This window comes from Stegostoma tigrinum, chromosome 6 (genome assembly GCF_030684315.1).
Source record: "Stegostoma tigrinum isolate sSteTig4 chromosome 6, sSteTig4.hap1, whole genome shotgun sequence".
Classification (NCBI taxonomy): domain Eukaryota; kingdom Metazoa; phylum Chordata; class Chondrichthyes; order Orectolobiformes; family Stegostomatidae; genus Stegostoma; species Stegostoma tigrinum.
Window position 1 is genome coordinate 2,841,919 of NC_081359.1, and position 17,415 is coordinate 2,859,333.

A 17,415-nucleotide genomic window follows, 5' to 3' on the forward strand; every position below is an offset into this window, starting at 1 on the left:
CAGGTGACTCAGTGTCTTCCTTTAAGCTCAAACCCTCCAATCCCAGCAACATCCTCGTAAATCTTTCCTGAACCCTTTCACGTTTCACAGCGTTCTTCCTACAGCAGTGAGACCAGAATTGAATGCACTATTCGAAATGTGACCTAGCCAATGTCCTGCACTGCTGCATCATGACCTCCCGACTCCTACACTCAATGCACTGACCAGTAAAAGCAAGTATACCCCATACCTGCTTCACTTTCCTGTCTGTCCATTATGTGCTTTCAAGGAACTATGAACCAGTACTCCAAGGTCTTTTTGATAAGCAACATTCCCCTTACCATTAAGTGTATAAGTCCTGCCCTGATTTGCCTTTCCAAACTGCAGCACCTCACATTTATCTAAATTAAATTCCATCTGCCACTCTTTGGCCCACTGACCCATCTGATCAATATCCTGTTATACTCAGGCAATCTTTTCCACTGTCCACTACAACTCCAATTTTGGCGCCATCTACAAACTTACTAATTGTACCTCCTATGCTCACTTCTAAATCATTCGCACAAATGACAAAAAGCAGTGGACCCAGCGTTGATCCATCTGGCACACCACTAGTCGCAGGCCTCCAGTCTGAAAAGCAAACTTCCAATATCACGCACTGTCTCCTACCTTCAAGCCAGTTCTGCATCCAAAAAGGTTGGTGCTCACCGCATTCCACGTGATCTAACTTTGCTGACCAGTCTCTTCTCCCAAGGATCATCCTTACCATCAAGTGAGTCTATATCATTTCCTGCATTTCTGCACAGACCTCTTCTGCTCTTTTCTACAACTCAATAAGACTCTGCAGGATTAATTTTGAGCCAAACACAATTTATTACCAGCAAAATAGATCTTACCAAGAATACCAAACCCTGAAAGCATTTGGGTTCTAAATGTTATCTGTTAGTTTCCATAGTTTTCCTTCTGTATCTGCGGTGTCTTTAGGTGGTCTCACAAACATTTTTCTCTGAAAAATATCCAAAGATCACCAAAGCCTCCCTGCCCAATGCCCCTGACTTCTCTGGGGCTATTTGCAGTCCTGGCAGCAGCCACTATGGAGCTTTGGCATGGGAATGGCTCCAGCAATTCTGGCAATGAGCGGTATCTCTCACCCTGAGCAGTGCCAGTCCTACTAATTTAGCCTGCCCACAGTGGCACAGGCTTATTATGAATCTAAACAAAAACCGAAAGAATGATGGATGCTATAAATCAGGTACAAAGGGAGAAGTTGCTGGAAAGGCTCAACAGGTCTGGCAGCATCTTTGAAGAAAAAATAAGAGTTAGCATTTCGGATCTGGTGGCCCTTCCTCAGAACTGGACTGAAGAAGTGTCACCGGACCCGAAACATTAACTCGGGATTTTTTTTCTTCACAGATGCTGCTAGACTTGCTGATCTTTTCCAGCAACTTCTGTTTTTGTTCCTTATTCTGAATCTGTTGGCCAAGGTTTTATAAATAATTTCAATTGAATCATGAAGGATGAATGTTAAATGTTTGATATTCGCACTTGACAAGTACTGCCATTGCATCATAACGTATTTGTTAGCAGGATATTAGGATATTCTGTGATCCTCTGTATAGTATACCAAATCTTCTGAACTGAATGTTATTTTAGAATGTCTCATACAATACCTCAGTACTCTCTGACTATTTGCAGTAATATCAGACTTGACAAAAGCTCACTTCCAGTATTTAAGGCATTTAAATGTTGAAAAAACATTAACTGCAGTATCTCCTACAACTGGAGGTTATTATAATAAAAAACGGTAACATAGGATTTCATCCACGAATTGGTCAAAATCATATTCTTCAACTAACTTTCATCAAGTACCCTTGGTTGGGGGCGTGGTGGTTGGTAACTATTTTTTCTTACTTATTCATGAGGACATCACTAGCTAGACCAACATTTGTTGCCCATCCCTAATTGCCCAGAGGGCAGTTATGAATCAACCACATTGCTGTGGGTCTAGAGTATCATGTAGGCCAGACCTGGCAAGGAAGACAGTTTCCTTCCCTGAAGGACATTAGGGAACCCAATGGGTTTTTCTGACAATCAACAATGGATTCATGGTTATCATTAGACTCTTAATTCCAGATTTTTATCGAATTCAAATTTCATCATCTGCCATGACAGGATTCAACCCAGTTTCCCAGAACATTACCTGGATCCTGGATTAACAGTCCAGTCATAATACCACTAGGCCTTTGCCTCCCCTTACAACCTATTCAATCAGCCAAGTATTATATACCTTTCCAATCACAAAATAATTTCCTTCACAATTACCACGGTTAAAAGCACTCTCTGTTTCTGCTTTTGTGACAATGATTTCTATATTCGGGTTCATATATTTAAATTCATTAGTTAATCTGGAACTGAAAACTTTTCTCAGTAATAGTGATTATAAGATTATTAATGATTGCTGTAAAAATCATTTGTGGCTCACTAATATCTTTTAGAAAAGGAAATCTGCCATCCTTACCTGGGTCTGGCCTATATATGACTCCAAATCTCCAATAAAGTATGGAGCTGGATGAACACAGCAGGCCAAGCAGCATCATAGGAGCACAAAAGCTGACATTTCAGGCCTCGAGGCTCCTATGATGATGCTTGGCCTGCTGTGTTCATCCAGCTCCACACTTTGTTATCTCGGATTCTCTAGCATCTGCAGTTCCCATTATCTCTGATCACAGTCCAAATATACAGCAGTCTGAGTGACTTGTAACTACATTCTTAAATCGCCTAACAAGCTATTCAGTTCAAAGGCAATTGGGAATGCACAACAAATGCAGTACCTCACACTCACAGTGAAAGGATAAATTTCATCATTGATCAAAAGCTTTGCTACTGTCTCAAGTTGAGTACACATCCATTTTTCTAATATTTTATATTTAACTTGCCATCATGCATCCAGGGATGCTGTTGGAGCTCCATCGCCACCTAACCACATGGCATTCAAATTACTCGATGCTTCTGACTTAACTTCATGAACAGACTGAGACAAATACTTTTCCATTGGTACAGATAACACATCTTACGAATGGACTCTCATATATCAGAGTTGATCTTTGTCTGCACCTTCTCTGTAGATGTAACGCTATATTCTGCATTCTGTTCTTTCATACCGAAGTACTTATCTAAGGTATGATTTGTCTGGCTAGCATGCGAAATGATACTTTTCAATGCATCTCAGGCCATACATCAGTAATAAGTCAAATCAAAATTATAGCAACTAGATTCTTTAAGGAGCCAAATGGTTAAAATCCTGATAATGTTGTTACAGGATTATTGTATGCCCACAATTTTGGCTCACTTTCCGTCATTTTCTACATGGACTTTTATGACCAACAAAGAAATATCAGTTTCTAACCTGTAGGCACCCTTCCTCTGCTACATGTTAAGATTCAGAATCAGGTGGTAAAAAATAGAACTAGAGCTTCGTTATCATACAGTTACAGTCATACATTATTTTAGGTTTATACACCTCCAAAACACGCCGGCTTACAATCTGCTTCTTTAGCTCTGAGGACATGCACAGCCTCAGTGAATGCTCACCACCTGAACACAATTCAACACTCTACTGTCACAGCAGTGACCAAGGCCTCCTGTGGCACAGTGGTAGTGTTGCTACCTCTGAGTCAGGAGGCCTGGGTTCAAGCCCCGTATGCTCCAGAGGTGTCTAGTAACATCTTTCAACAGGCTGAATGAGCAAATATCACAGCAGTGACTGCCATAGAATGTATCTAAAAAGATTGATCAGCAAAGCTGATTAGATGCTTCCATCAAGGATGGGTTTTCCTTCATTCAAACTTGAGTGCAGAAGATTTTTGTGGTTATCACAGCCTGTTAGCATTAACTATCAATACTGATTGTCTATACATAGTCAAATATAAACTCCAACAAATTACCCAGCAAAGGAAATGTTTAGAAGGAGGTGGCATTAGTCACCTCTCTGTTGCACAACCCGGGTGATTATTTGACTTCAAAGAAATATCTATCCAATGGAATTTCCAAAAGCATTGATCATAGCTTCAGTTATTCAGCATTACTACTAACGCTCTCGAACTGGAGATTCAAACTCCACGTATATACCAAAAATTTACATCATTCCACACAGATTGTATCAAGGTCTAAGGGAGGTAGTCAGATCAAACAATTTTGGAACTCATTAAATTATGCAAAACAGGTGGTGTTTACCAATTCTATGTATTATTCAATCTGGAAAGAAATCTACCAGTTTTAACCATTGACTGTGATGGAGTTGTATTTTCTACCTTTTATAACAGTTAAGGAAATGCAGCTGCATCCCAAATGTTCATAGGTAGGTGCGAACAATTAAGGAGATGGAGCAATGCTATATTATTCATGGCATAACATGAACCGAGGAGATTTAATCTGTTTCTGGAAACAAACACCTTTATGAGATAATGAGGCAGAAGTACCCCCTCTCTTTGTGGAGAATTCCCAAATTCTAATATTCCATACTCTTAGCGAGTTTTGAGAAGATTTGTAGCTCAGGTTGAGGTTCTGGATGTAAGTTTGCTCGCTGAGCTGGAAGGTTCGTTTTCAGACGTTTCGTCACTTTTTTTTATTTGATAAAATATACTTTATTCATAGAATGTTCAATAAATAAAACATTTACACACCTACCCAGTCATGCAAGCTGGTCCGGGTTACCCAGGGGGTACGTACACCAACTAAAGGAAAAAACAAAACAAAGAAAAAAAAACAAAGCAAAGAAAATACCCCGGCAGCCGTCTTCCCACAGTGTCCCTATTGGCCCCCTGACCAGTTGGGGAAGGCGCCAGCTGGGCCCAGTTACCAGATAGGGCCCTTGTTTCTATTCTGGACGAGGGGTTTCATATAGTGGTCTTTCCCCACCACGCCTTGGCGGCGGCTGCCCCAAGCTTTAGCGCGTCCCTCAGCACGTAGTCCTGGACCTTGGAGTACGCCAGTCTGCAACACTCGGTCGGGGGTCAGTTCTTTCAGCTAGCAGACCAAAGAGCACCTTTCACCGCATTGATAGTCCTCCAGGCGCAGTTGATGTTGGTCTCGGTGTGCGTCCCGGGAAACAGCCCGTAGAGCATGGAGTCCCGTGTCACGGAGCTGCTCGGGAAGAACCTCGACAAATACCACTGCATCCCCCTCCAGACCTCCTGCGCATAGGCACACTCCAGAAGGAGGTGACAGACAGTCTCATCCCCCTGGCAGCTGCCTTGAGGGCAGCGTGCGGTGGCGCAGAGATTCTGGGCGTGCACAGAGGATCTCACTGGCAGAGCCCCTCTCACCACCAGCCAAGCAATGTCCTTGTGCTTGTTTGAAAGTTCTGGCGATAAGGTATTCTGCCAAACGATTTTGGCAGTCTGTGTGGGGAACCACACGACAGGATCCACCCTCTCCTTTTCCCGAAGGGTCTCGAGAATACTACGTGCTGACCACTGCCTGACGGCCTTGTGGTCAAAGGTGTTTCCCTTCAAAAATGTCTCCATGAAGGACAGGTGGTACGGGACGGTCCAACTACTCGGGGCGTTCCGCGGCAACGAGGCCAGGCCCATCCTTCGCAACACCGGGGACACCGAGGACTGCTTCCTCAGTAAGCAGTGACACTTGGTGTTTGCGTACTGAGGATCTACGCACAGCTTGATGCAGCCGCACACAAAGGTAGCCATCAGGGCAAGGGTGGCATTCAGTACACACTTTCCCCCATTTTCCAGGTCTTTGTACATGGTGTCCCTGCAGACCCGGTCCATCCTTGACCCCCAAAATGAAGTGGAAGATGGCCCGGGTGACCGCAGCGGCACAGGTCCAGGGAATAGGCCAGGCCTGTGCCACATACAACAGTACCGAAAGCCCCTCGTACCTGACAACCAGGTTCTTACCCGCTATGGAGGGGGACTGGAGCGTCCACCTGCCTAGCTTCTGCTTCAGTTTGGTGATACGCTCCTCCCAAGTCTTAGTACACACCCCAGCTCCACCGAACCAAACACCCAGCACCTTCAGATAGTCTGTCCTGACGGTGAAGGGGATGAAGGAGCGGTCGTCCCAGTTCCCGAAGAACATGGCCTCGCTCTTACCCCTGTTGACTTTGACACCCGAGGCCAGTTCAAACTGGCCGCAGATGTCCAACAGCCTACTCACCGACCGACGATCGGTGCAGAAGACGGCGACATCGTCCATGTACAGGGAGGTCTTGACCTGAAGGCCTCCGCTGCCTGGGATAGTCACGCCCTTCAGGCTCACATCCTTCCTGATGGAGGCGGCGAAGGCCTCCACACATCACATGAACAAGGCAGGAGAGCGCGGGCAGCCCTGCCTGACTCCAGATCTGACGGGAAAACTGTCCGATTCCCACCCGTTGATCGAGACCGTGCTAACTGTGTTGGTGTAGAGCAGACGGATCTAATTGCGGATGCCCTCCCCGAACCCCAATTTGGAGAGGACATCCCTCATGTAAGCATGAGAGACCCTGTTGAAGGCCTTCTCCTGGTCCAGGCTGACGAGGCAGGTGTCCACCCAAATGTCCTGCATGTAGGCAATCGTATCCCTGATGAGTGCGAGGCTCTCAGCGATCTTCCTGCCTGGCACAGCACAGGTTTGGTCAGGGTGAATCACTGACTCCAGGAGAGACCTGACTCGGTTGGCTATGACCTTGGCCAGGATTTTGTAGTCCACGTTCAAGAGTGAAATGGGATGCCAATTCTTAATTTCTTCCCTCTCCCCCTTCCTCTTGTAAATGAGGGTGATGATGCCCTTCCTCATGGACTTGCACATTTCCCCTGCCTGAAGCGCACTACGTACACCTCCAGCAGGTCCTGGCCAACCAGGTCCCACAGAGCAGAATACAGCTCGACTGGTAAGCCGTCGCTCCCGGGAGTCCTATTCCTCTCCAAGGACATGAGGGCTCTGGTCAGCTCGTCCAGGGATATCGGCCGGTCCAGCCACTCCCTCGTGCCGTCGTCTAAGACCTCCGTGATAGACGACAGGAACGACCTGGAGGCCATGCTGTCCGTGGGCTTCACGTCGTACAGTCCGGCATAGAAGGATCTGCTGATCCTCAAAATGTCGGTCAGAGATGACGTCACTGAGTCGTCGTCCTCCTTCAGCTAGCTAAGCACAGGGCTCTCTTTGTGCACCTTCTGAAAGAAGAAACGCGAGCACGTCTCGTCCTGCTCCATGGAGTGGACCCTGGACCGGAAGATTATCCTGGAGGCCTCCGCGGCGAAGAGCGAGGCTTGCTGGCCCCTCACCTCGCGGAGGTCCTCCGTGACATCGACCCCCATCGACTGCAGAAGGAGCAGGTTCTGCATCCTTTTCTGGAGTTGCGACAGCTTTCCCCGCCTCTCTCTCGCCTTCTGAACACCCTTGAGGACAAAGAACCTCTTGATGTTCTCCTTCACCGTCTCCCACCAGTCGCTCGGAGACTCAAAGAGGGGTTTCACGGGTCTCCAACCGGCGTATTCCCTCTTCAGCTCCTTGACGTTCTCTGGGGTCAACAAGAGTCATGTTGAGCTTTCACGTCCCCTTGCCGGCCGGCTGGTCGTCCTGTAAGTGACAGTCGGCCAGCAGGAGGCAGTGGTCAGAGAAGAACACCGGCTCAACGCCGGTGGACCTGATTGAGAATGCCCGTGACACAAACAGGAAGTCTATCCTTGAGTGGATAGACCCGTCTGGCCGCGACCAGGTGTATCTCTGCTGCGCTCCATCTGCAGGGGTGCTGAAGACATCGAGCAGCTTGGCGTCCTTCACCGGACCCATCAGGAATCTGGACGTGACGTCCAGTTGACTCCCCCCACCCGCTGTCCCCACGCCGGATCTTCCATCTGCATCGACGATGCAGTTGAAGTCTCCGCCCAGGATGACCGGCCTGGACGTAGCCAGCAGGGGTGGAAGCTGCTGCAGGACGGCCAACCGCTCACTCCGTACCGCTGGGGCGAACACATTGATCAGCCTCAGGGGAGCGTTCCTGTAGGTGACATCAGCCACTAGGAGGCGCCCCCCACCACCTCCTGAACTTGAGAGATGGTGAAGTTGCGCCCCCGCAGCAGAAGAGCCAGGCCCGAGGAGCGACAGTTGTTACCCCCCGACCAGATCAAAGGCCCACAGGCCCAGGCGCCTGACCATTTCCCGTACCTGCTGAGGTGCGGTATCCCGCACTCCTGCAGAAACAGGAAGTCTGCCTTGATGGTGGTCAGGTAGGCCAACGTGGACACACATCGTGCGGTGGACTTGACGCTGCACATTAATGCTCGCAACTCGTACCCCCATTGTGGGCAGTGACCGCAGTACCCTCCCCAAGTCCAAGGTCCAGCCCCTCCATCTGTCCCTTCATGCTCATTGCCTCGGCTAACTTGTGGACGCTCTCCGGGCTCAGGAAACCGCCGGTGCTGACTTCCGGGTGGAATCCCCCGTCAGGGGTATGGAGGCAGGCGAGTCTGGCTCTGGGTCAGGTTGGTGGCACGTTGTTTCCTGCTTCCCGCCTGCAGGTTCCAGGGGGTCCTCCAGGGCCCCAGCAGCACGTGGCTGGGTGTCGGAGGGAAGCGGGGTGCTGGTTTCCTTCGCAGTGGAAGTCTTCAGCTTCTGCTTTGGGCGGGCCTCCTCCAAATCCCCCTCGTCAGAGGAGCTCTCATAGCCCCCTGTAGCTGCCTCTTCCTGCTTGATGGTTGCGGAGCTGGGGCCCTCCGGCGCGCCTTCCTCATCGCCTTCCGGACCGTCGTCTGCTCCCCTGGGTCACCTGTCGCCTCCTCCGTCGACTCCAGGTTGTCGGGGGAAGCGGAGCCTGCAGGGGCGCTTTGCTGGCCACGGGTCCATCCTGCGGGGCTGCTCCCTCCTGCACGACCTGGCCCTCCTGCACACTAGGGGGGGTCCTTGCAGGGGCCTGGTGCCTTCCTCTCCTCCAGGGGGGCTTGCCCCGCATTGCCCCTGCCGGCGACCTGGGCGTAGGTGGCCCCCCCCCACCTTGGGCATGCCCTATAGAGGTGGCCCGCTTCCCCGCAAAGGTTGCAGCTTTTCTCTTGTGGGCAATTCTTTGCAAGGTGTCCCTCCTCCCTGCAGTTCCTGCAGATGGTGGCTTTGCAGTCGGCCGCCACATGACCTGACCTACCACAGGCATGGCAGACTTTGGGTTGCCCTGCGTAGGTCAGGTAGCCCTTGCTCCTGCCAATCACGAAGCTGGACGGTGGGTGTATGATGTTCCCGTCCGCGCCCGTCCTCAGCGTCACCCTGACCTGCCTCTTACTTGTCCAGATCCCGAAGGGGTCCATTATGTTGATTAGGTCCGCTTCCACCTTCACCTACCTTCCGAGGAAGGTCAGGACATCAGCTGCTGGCACATGCGGGTTGTACATATGTACAGTGACCATACGGCTCCTCTACACCAGCATCACAAACAGCGGGACGGCGGTCAGTACAGAGAGGGGGCCCTCACCTCCTATTTCCTTGAAAGCCTCCAGAAAGCGCTCGCAAAGCTTGGCACTCCTGAAGGTCACATCGTAAAAACCTCCTCCGGGGAAATCCTGCAGGCAGTAAATGTCCGCAGCAGCGAACCCACAACAGTCCAAAAGGACCCTCTTCATGAAGAGGGTGCGGTCCACAGGTGCACCTTCATCCACCTTCTTTACGGAAACACGGATGGTGTTCCGGACCCCCTGACCCAGGGCACGAGCACTTGCTGCAGCCATCGTTGCAGGTTGGCTGCTCCCCTGAACCAGCGTTAGGCCGAAGCCAGCATAAAGATCCACCGGTTGCAAGGGTGCACAGCCAACTCGATGTCTTCCTTCCACCTCCAACACAGTCGCGGTCTCCTCTTCTCAGTCCACAAAAGCGTGGGTCTTTATTTTGTTCCGGATGTAAGCTGGTTCACTGAGCTGGAAGGTTCGTTCCCAGACAATCCGTCACCATTCTAGGTAACATCATCAGTGAACCTCCGGTGACGCGCTGGTGTTAATGTTCCGCTTTCTATTTATCTGTTTAGGTTTCCTTGGGTTGGCGATGTCATTTCCTGTGTTGGTGATGTCATTTCCTTTTCTTTTTCTCAGAGGGTGGAAGATAGGCTCCAAATCAATGTGTTTGTTGATGGAGTTCCGGTTGGAATGCCATGCTTCTCGGAATTCTCGCGCATGTCTCTGTTTGGCTTGTCCTAGGATGGATGTGTTGTCCCAATCAAAGTGGTATCCTTCCTCATCTGTATGTAAGGATACGAGTGATAGTGGATCATGTCGTTTAGTGGCTAGTTGATGTTCATGTATCCTGGTGGCTAGCTTTCTGCCTGTTTGTCCAATGTAGTGTTTGTCACAGTTCTTGCAAGGTGTTTTGTAAATGACGTTTGTTTTGCTTGTTGTCTGTGTGGGCACTTTTAAGTTCATTAGCTGCTGTTTTAGTATTTGGTGGGTTTGTGGGCCACCATGATGCCAAGAGGTCCGAGTAGTCTGGCAGTCATTTCAGAAATGTCTTTGATGTAGGGGAGAGTGGTTATGGTTTTTGGGCATGTTTTGTCTGTCTGTTTGGGTTTGTTGCTGAGAAATCGGTGGACTGTGTTCATTGGGTACCTGTTCTTTTTGAATATGTTGTATAGGTGGAAAGAACCTAATAAACACAGTCCACCGATTTCTCAGCAACAAACCCAAACAAACAGACAAAACGTGCCCAGAAACCATAACCACTCTCCCCTACATCAAAGACATTTTTGAAATGACTGCCAGACTACTCAGACCTCTTGGCATCAGGGTAGCCCACAAACCCACCAACACACTAAACAGCAGCTGATGAACTTAAAAGACCCTATACAGACAACAAACAAAACGAACGTCATCTACAAAATACCTTGCAAGAACTGTGACAAACATGACATTCGACAAACAGGCAGAAAGCTAGCCACCAGGATATACGAACATCAACTAGCCACAAAAAGACATGACCCACTATCACTCGTATCCTTACACATGGATGAGGAAGGACAGCACTTTGATTGGGACAACACATCCATCCTAGGACAAGCCAAACAGAGACACGCACGAGAATTCCTAGAAGCATGGCATTCCAACCGGAACTCCATCAACAAACAGATTGATTTGGAGCCCATCTACCACCCTCTGAGAAAAAGAACAGGAAATGACATCACCAATGCAGGAAATGACATCACCAACCCAAGGAAACCTAAATCGATAAATAGAAAGCGGGATATAACACCAGCACTTCACCGGAGGCTCACTGATGATGTTACCTAGAATGGTGATGAAATGTCTGAAAACAAACCTTCCAGCTCAGTGAGCAAACTTACATCCAGATTCCATACTCTTTCTCAGCCAGAAAGTAAAAACTATTTATCTAAAGAAAAATCACCTGCTTCAAACCCCACCACACCTTTCTTTCTTCATTTGACATACTCCTTAAAAATTAATCTCTAATCAAGTTTTGGACATCTTCCTCCAGCACCTTCTGCGGCTCAGTTTCGAACTGCAATTTATAATCTTTTATTCTTTCACGGGATGAGGGCATTGCTGGCTAGGCAGCATTTATTGGCCATCCCAGTTGCCCAGAGGGCAGTTAAGCGACAACCACATTGCTGTGGGTCTGGAGTCATATATAGGCAAAATTAAGTAAGGATGTCCTTCCCTAAAGGGCATTTGTGAACCAGATGGGTTTTTTCTGACAACCGACAACGGATTCATGGACATCAATAGATTCTAAATTCCTAATATTTATTGAATTCAAATGCCACCATTTGCCATGATAGGATTTGAAGCTGGGTCCCCAGAACATTATCTAGGTCTCCAGAATTACAGTCCAGCGATAATGCCACTCGGCCATCGCCTCCCGTTGCATATAATGCTATGGGACATCTTGTTACATCAGATATCAAGTATTGTGAACTGGCCTGATAGGCATTAGTAAACGATGTAAAGAAAATAATTCTTTACAATAATATTTTGCATTTGACCAGCAATAACTTTACTATGAGTTAAACAAAATCCACAGACAGCTAAAGTGTTAACAGCAAACACATAGCAACGTTGCGGATCACTTTCTTTCCTTAACATTACAAAAAAAGTTAAAATGATAGGGTTGCTTCAACTTATGAATATAAACACATTGTTCAAAGGTAAGTTTCGGTACTCTTCAGAGCCTGTTGACAAAGCTGTTTAACTATCACTTCCTCAATAATGCAACAAAGGTGGATGAATTTAACCTTCTCAAAAATCACCTGATGAGGCTGTTCTCTCACCATCAGAAACGTAAGTTAACTGCATGGGGGCAGAAAACTGGACAACTGATTTAATTTCAAAGTCATCAGAAGTACAGAAAACCCAAATAAAATGACCAACATGCAATGACACAGTACATTCTTATATACTTTATCAAAGCATTCCACAAAAGGTAGTGAAGCAGCAAAAAAGCACGAACAGCAGCGAGTTGGAAGAGTTAGAGGCAGTATTTGCAGTCATAAAAGACTGAAATTTAGTAAATGTCTTGAAGTTAGAGAGAGAAATACAAAGCAGAAGAGAAGAGAGTGTGAATGTCTGAAAGGATATGCCACTGGTGATGGAATGGATACACAGAGACCAAAGTTTTAAAAAAATGGCAGATTAGGCATAGGAGCAATGAAAATAAGAAAATATTGGGATGATGGGGAGTCAGCAGAAGTCTACTTAGCTGAGAGGCACTAGGATACAGGATAGGACATGAAAGGTACAGGTTTAAATTGTTAAATTGTTTACCACCTCTGTGGCAGAGGAGGAGAGGATAGGAATGGTTGAGTCTAGAAGCAATCAAGGTAGGAGAGAGTATCAGAAGTGGCGGGGAAAAGGCATGAACATTGATGGGCAATATTAGACTTTGGAAACAAGAAATTGTAGCTCAGCCTCAGACCAAATGGAGATTAGGTTCAGCCGAGCAGGTAGCTGGTAATCCAGACAGGGCTTGGCTGTTAAGAGAAAATTGAATGAAATTACTTTGATGTTGAAAGCATGCATCCTGGGGCAGTATTAGCTTGTACACAACTGATGTGAAACATTCAAACAGATAGCACACAATCAAAGTCAGCGCTGCAGCAAAGGAGTAATGCTGACCATCATTTCACCATCTAAGCAAACAGACTGTATAAAAGCCACCAGCTGGTCAATCAATTGCAGGAGCTTCCTCAATACCTCTAAGGAAACCAAGGTCATATGCTGCTGGCCATCGGCTCTCATCCCTCCCTTTCATCAACAAATTTACCAGTTTTAAAGAATCATCACCGATTTGTTAATTCACCAATAGTAGAAAGTGTTGTTCAATGCCTGAGCTCCACTGAATAACTCTTGTATTCTTCATCTTCCTGCACTGGGGAGTGTTACAATTGAAACAAATCCTGAAACATAGGATCTTATTCCCATGCAGTGCTTGCAAGCTAGCCAAGCTTAACGCTCACTGCAGCAGATGAATAATGCTATAATGTTCAGTGAAGATGAAAAACTCTCTACAGGTGCTTGCAGTACTTCAGTAACTCCAGTCAAATTTACCCAAATCCCACTCGTATCTCATGTGCACTAGTGCCTAGTTCTAGCAAGTATCAATACAAGATACTTCAGTTATTGTCCTGGTAGAGGCAAGAACATGCTGGGTGTTTATCCCAGGATTGTCTAACCTGTGTGATTTAATGGTATATTGCAGTGTCTTTCTCTAGTGGTAAACTGAGCAAGATAACTTAAGTACAAAGGTTTAAATAAATAAAGGAAAAATTCTATCAACAGATCTAGTCACAGTTGCCAAGAAAAAATGTACAAAGCATACATTAGTGCTAATGTAAGCGAAAGATGCAAAGCTCTTATTGGATAGCACAAAATACATCACATATCAAACTAGATGACACAGCTTCAGGTTGTCTACTTCTGACAATTTATCGATTTTCAACAGCAACATATAAATTTCTCAATATTTTGATTGAGCAATAAGTAATACAATGAGGTGAACTGTTGTGCTTAAAAATGTTCAACCGATCAGATTCAGTTAAATTAAGCAACTTTGAATAAATAGCTGACTAGTTTTGTAATACACTTTTGTTCTTCTGGGGTATCACAGCATTGCACATGCAACTTAAATAGACAATTAATTTTCAGCAATAATAATCCACATTTGGAAAATAAAACCAGCAATGTTGGGAACCATAACATTGTTCAAGGAAGAGTACCAGCTATTAAGACTCATGCTCCCACCCTGTAAGAAATAAATTTTGATTACTTGTGGTTGTTGGTAATATTTTCCTAAAACACCTGCAAAATGGCTAAGTTTATGTAGGATTGCAAAAATATTCAGCCCAACCAATAAAAGCTGGTGTGCATTCCACTCGAGTTCCTTCCCAGCTTTCCTCATCTACATCTATCATAAACTTCAATTTGCTTCTCTCTCAATACCTCAAAGGTTCCATACCTTGTATCAAGAAAGTAGCTATAATATTTGCTTCAGCCACTCCCGGGGTGGCAAGTTCCACATTCTCACTACTCTGTGGGTAAAGAATTTTATTCTGAAGGCAGCATTGAATTTTTTGGTGACTAATTCACATTGATGGCTTCTTGTTAACTCTTCCCCAAATGAAGAAATATTTCTTTTGAATCCTCTGTCAAAACTTTTCATCATTTTAAAGATCTATTAGGTTACCCTTCAGACTTCTTTATATAATAGAAAAAGGTTCCAGTCCTCATCTCATATGTACACACAAGGATTTCAAGTGTCAGATTTGCAAACATTCTTTTCATTCTCTTCAGTGCCTCTATATCCTTCCAAGAATATACTGATCAGAACTGCAAGCAGTACTCTTAATTGTAGTCTAATCATGGTTTGATACAATTTTAGCATAATTTCCCTACTTATTAAAAGAAAAATTCTGCAAATATTGGCATTCTGAAATAAAAATAGAAAATGCTTGAAACATTCAGCACATTAGGCAGTGTCTGTGAAAAAAACATCACTGACATCAACTTTAGTTTCTTATTTTGTTTTATTCTTTTGTGGGATATGGGTGCTGTAGGCAAGGCCAGCATTTGTTGTCCATCCCTAATTGTCCTTGAGCTGAGTAGACTGCTCAGCCATTTCTGAAGACAGTTAAGAATCAACAATATTGCTGGGCTCTGCAGTCATATGTAAGATAGACTGGGTAAGAACATCAGATTTCTTTGCCTCCAGGACATTAGTGAACCAGATGGTTTTTGTGATAATGGCAGCTTCAATTCCAGATTTATTAACTGAATTTAAATGCTACTGGCTGTGGTGGTGAGTTTTGAATCAGTGCAGACACATCATTAGCTTGGCTTTCTGAATTATTACTGCCGTGACACTGCCACAATCTCCCTAAACTCATTTTTTTTAAACAAAGACACTGCCTGAACGGTTCACTATTTCTGTCACACTCTGTTTCTATTCCCTACTTTTCAATCCAATTCCTCTAAAAAGGAGGCCGAGTGCACGGTTTGTTTTTCTTCAAATAGCCTCCTGATTAACAGTGCAAGCTTCAGTCATTGACCCCTTTGCTGTTTTAAACCATCTACAGTTACATCTTACAAATACAAGGTGACCTCAGGCTTCCTGTAGAAATAATTTTATCTGTCTTGGAACTGTTTGGTACCTCTGATGTTTGTGACCTACATAAATGATTTGGAGGAAAATGTAGTTGACCTAACTAGTAAGCTTGCAGACGATATAAAGATTGGTGGAGTGGCAGATAGTGAGGAGGATTGTCAGAGGATACAGCAGGATATAGATCAGTTAGAGGCATGGGAAAAAAAAATAGCAGATGGAATTTAATCTGGACAAATGTGAGGTTAAGCATTCTGGAAAGTCAAGTACAGGTGGAAATTATAAAGTGAATGGTGGGACACTTGGGAATATCGATACGAAGAGAGATCTGGATGTGCAGGTCTACAGATCACTAAAGGTGACAGTGAAGGTAAATCAGGTAGTAAAACAGGCCTATGGCATGCTTGCCTTCATTAGAAGGGACAATGAGTATAAGGATAGACAAATTATGCTGCAGCTTTACAGAATTTTAATGAGGCTGCACTTGGAGTATTGTCTACATTTCAGGTCACCAAACTACCGGAAGGATGTGGTTGCTTTGGAGAGGGTACAGAGCAAGTTTACCAGGACATTGCCTGATAATGGAGGATTTTATGGAGAAAGGTTGGATAGACTGGTTTTGGTTTTCACTGGATGACAGGAGGTTGAGGGGCAACTTGATAGAAGTTTATAAGATTGTGAACGGCATGGACAGAGTGGAAAGTATGAGGCTTTTTCCTAGGTGGAGGGGTCACTTACTAGGGGACACAGGTTCAAGGTGTGAGGTGGGGAAGGTTTAAAGAGACGAGCCAGGTTTTTCACACGAACGGTGGTGAGTGCCTGGAATGTGTTACCAGAGGAGCTGGTGGAAGCAGGCACAATAGCACCATTCAAGAAGCACCTGGGTGAATACACGAATAGGAAGGGAATAGAGGGATATGGATCCTGTAAGTGACAACAGTTTTAGTGTGGAAGGGCAAAATGTGGCAGTACAGGCTTGGAGGGCCAAAGGGCCTGTTCCTGTCTGTACAGTTCTTTGTTCTTTATTTTTCTATTGTTTGCCCATTCTGCAAGTTTATTAATACCCTTCTGAATTTGTTGCTGTTCTCCTCGATATTTACTAGCAAATGACACTAAATTGTCATTTGTAGATTTGGAAAGTGTGCTTTAGACTCTAAACTCGACATCACTAAACTTTCTACCTTCTGTCACTTTTAATAATGACCCCAAATTCCCACAATCCAAGTCCTGAAGCCAACTGGATTACTTCTGTTATTCTCCTCTGACTCCATGTCCTCTGACCTTATTTTTTAGTTTATTATGAGTAACCTCATCAAATGTCCTACAGAAATCCAGATAAATTGTATCTACTGCAATAACATGTCTACTGTCTCCCTTTCAAGGGATTATGTTACTCTAACATCGATGTTAAATCAATTGATCTATAATTGCATGGGCATGTCCTTGGTAAATACTGGAATAAAATTAGCTATCCACCAGTCTTCTGGCACTATACTATACATATTTAATAATTTGTTAGAAAAAAATGCTTCTTTAAGAAGAGATAGCAATGAGTTTTCTTTAATGTGTTATATTGAGTGAATTCAGTATCGTATCAGAGTCGTCATGCTGCAGTAGCATAAACTTTGTTTCTGAAACCATCTTCTGACTTTTTTTACAAGCCAATTATCATATCAGAACTTAAATTTAGCTAGCAATTTCAATAAATGTTGAACAACTATTTTGCCTTAAAAAAAAAACAAGATTTTGATTAATAAGGAAATAATCTCAATTTCACAATCGTGGTCAACATCAATAGTGATGACAACATTAAATATAGAATACTATTCTAAAGGTCAAGTCTCTAGAAACCTT

General features: G+C 45.2%; 1 protein-coding gene across 4 annotated transcripts in view; it reads right to left on the reverse strand.

The window, feature by feature from the left end:
- tpp2 (tripeptidyl peptidase 2) overlaps nucleotides 1–17,415 on the reverse strand; it is a 110,417-nt gene that overhangs the window by 31,270 nt on the left and 61,732 nt on the right. The gene's annotated exons all lie outside the window — the stretch shown is intronic.